This window comes from Lygodium microphyllum, chromosome 12, assembly GCF_053477565.2.
Source record: "Lygodium microphyllum isolate KBCC chromosome 12, Lygodium_microphyllum_v1.1.10, whole genome shotgun sequence".
Classification (NCBI taxonomy): Eukaryota; Viridiplantae; Streptophyta; class Polypodiopsida; order Schizaeales; family Lygodiaceae; genus Lygodium; species Lygodium microphyllum.
In genome coordinates this window covers 26,520,578-26,523,203 of record NC_141146.1, presented here as the reverse complement: position 1 = coordinate 26,523,203, position 2,626 = coordinate 26,520,578, and the positions used below count along the sequence as shown (strand labels likewise).

Below are 2,626 nucleotides of genomic sequence, written 5' to 3'. Positions count from 1 at the left end.
AATTGACGCAGCACTTTCACGTCGGGTTCACAAAAAATGTCGTAGAGTTCATGCAAGAGCTGCACAACACGGGGTTCAAGGTACAGCAAGGAATGAGGTTAACAAGAAGATATCAATAACTCAATATTTGATGCCAAAGATCACTATATTGCTTGTCAAGTACATTACAAAAGAAGAGTCAAAATAAATGACAAAGCATGACAATCTGTCCACTGCTTTACAATAAGCATATGAGCTTGGTTTTCAGGGCACTAAATAATTCAACCAGATTTAGGACTTAGTCATAAACAGCTTGTTCAAACTCCAGGTCCAATGGATAAAGCATCTGATAAGTCCATGCATAGGCTCGAGACATGTATACTGCTCAGGTCAGCATCTGAAACCTATTGCAGAGAGATGCAGTCCATAATGGCATATAGGGCACACTCTTGCATCCATTGCATCAAAACTTGTCTTGTAGACCATGGCATACACTCCTTAGAGCTTGCTTCACAGCCCCTAATAGAAACTTATCATGTGAAACAGAGCTTTTACGTCTCTATTCTTTGTACAGCTTTTTCATTCATTTTATGTTGCACATATTCTTTGCTCGGTTCATCCCTTGAAAAGGCTACAGAGAGTTCTGTTAAAATGCCCCTTTTAGCATGTGCAAGAATCTCTTCCTCATAAATGTAATCCTCTTTCCTTGAACGGCAACCAAAAGAACAGAAGTGCAGGTTCGAGCTCTTTTCCAGATGCTTGAAGTGCAGCTCTTTCCTGTAGAAAGCCCCTGAAAGGTGCCAAAACAGTCCCTGGACCAACCATTATTATGGATGTTAATGGATCCTCTGGTAGCCTAAAATTTTTCAGTCTTACAAAGATCGGTGACCAGCTACATTTATCATCTATTTCACATGTGGCTGGAACAGCATTCTTCTCCATGTGGAGCATACACCTTTATGCAATCGACTAGTGGGACTCCTACCATAAACTAGTGCACAGATAACATGTATGCGCTTAGGAGAGGACTTTGGAGATGGAGAAATTGAGTAATAGCGAGGCTGGAGACGAGGTGTAATGGCAGCAAAGAAATAGATGCTGACAGAGAGATCTTCCCGTTCAGTCGCCTCTGTCCACTGCTTTTTTTCCTTGGAATTCTCGGAATGTCCTATTTCTGGCTGTGGATTCGTGCCCAATCCAAGCTTCAGTAAGAAAATTTGCGGCTTGAAGAAGATTGGTGCAAACCTTGAAGCTTTTTTCCCAGAGCGAGCGCAGAAAGGGGCTCCGGGTGAGAGAAGACAAGCACCTTAGAAACTGCCTGCTGAACTTTGATGATGATGAAACGGAGCTGAGAAGGCCATCCAAATGAACGATCGGGCAAAGAAAGCTCGGAAGGGAGCAAGGCAGTGTGGCAAATCGGCTGTGGTGGAAAGAACTGCGGAGCTATAGGCCGCCTATCCAGAAGTGGATCATTCCTCTAAAGCAACAACAGAAACTCTCAGAATTTTAATCACAGCTGGGAGCGTCAATTTCCTTCACGTAAGGATATGAGATCTATGTCGGGCGCACTCGATGATGTACTACCTTTGCTGATGACCGCATCTGATCCATGACCATAGCTAATTCCGGCCATAGGTAGTGTATTATCTGACCTGCCGGAAGCATTATAACTGTGCACGCTGTTAATACTTAATTTCATCCTGCTTCCCTTCTCTCAAGTAGTCTCCTAGAGCCCTGTTCTTTCGCAGACATCAACAATGGCCACCATAGAAATCCATCTGAGGATGTACATCTCGAAGACAGTGAGCCAATGTAGAAGTCCTTCACTCCCACCATATGCCAGATTCCAAAGCAACTCTGATGGCCACCTCTTTTCATAGCTTGCACCATAATTCCATAGCAAATTTTTCCCTTCATGGTAGTAGAACGAGCCAGAAAAAGCCCCCTGCCATCGCTAATTCCCTCCTTAATTGCTTGGTAAAGAGCAAAAAAAACTCCTTTTTGCCAAGAATAGGCTAGGCCAACACTAGTAGTGATACTCCAGCCAAGCAGTCGGCCATGGTTTCAGATGCATCGCACCTTTTCCTTGATTAATACCCTCAACTGACAAAGCAATAAATTGAGATTTCCCATTAAAGGCACTATATGGAATATCAGAGTCCATTTACAAAAGTAAAAGGAACTCCCTTCAACCTTGTCAATTGCAAATGGCTCACTTCAAGCAAGTTTCATTGGATCTCAAAACCTGTATCTCACCACGTTCCGAGGGTAAAAACCATAAGCCACACCTGCTATGAAATAAGTGGTATGGTACACTGTTTCTGAGCAGGTTCTGGGGTTCTCTATGCCCAGGCCTGATGCAGAAACCCTTACGTTTGACCTAAGTATTTGACTTTGAATGTGATTTCAATGCAGTGAAGCTGCACAACAGCCCAATGGAAGAAGAAGCTTAACACGTTCTATGGGGCAGCTGTAGTCTTTGAGACAGCCACAAATATTCCTCTCATCAAAAAGTCTATGGCAAAGGCATATGGACCCTTCTTCTCCATGGCATATAGTGCTAATGTATCTTCTTCAAAAATGCTTTGTCCTGCATATTACGTTGGCCTTGTTCACGTGCAACCTTTATCTTCATAGCTTAAATGTC

The 2,626-nt window shown here is 43.2% G+C and overlaps 1 pseudogene; it reads right to left on the bottom strand.

Annotated features, from left to right (window-relative positions):
* Positions 1 to 530: 530 nt before the first annotated feature.
* On the bottom strand, positions 531 to 1,596 carry LOC148027564 (NADPH--cytochrome P450 reductase 1 pseudogene; annotated as a pseudogene).
* Positions 1,597 to 2,626: the final 1,030 nt, after the last annotated feature.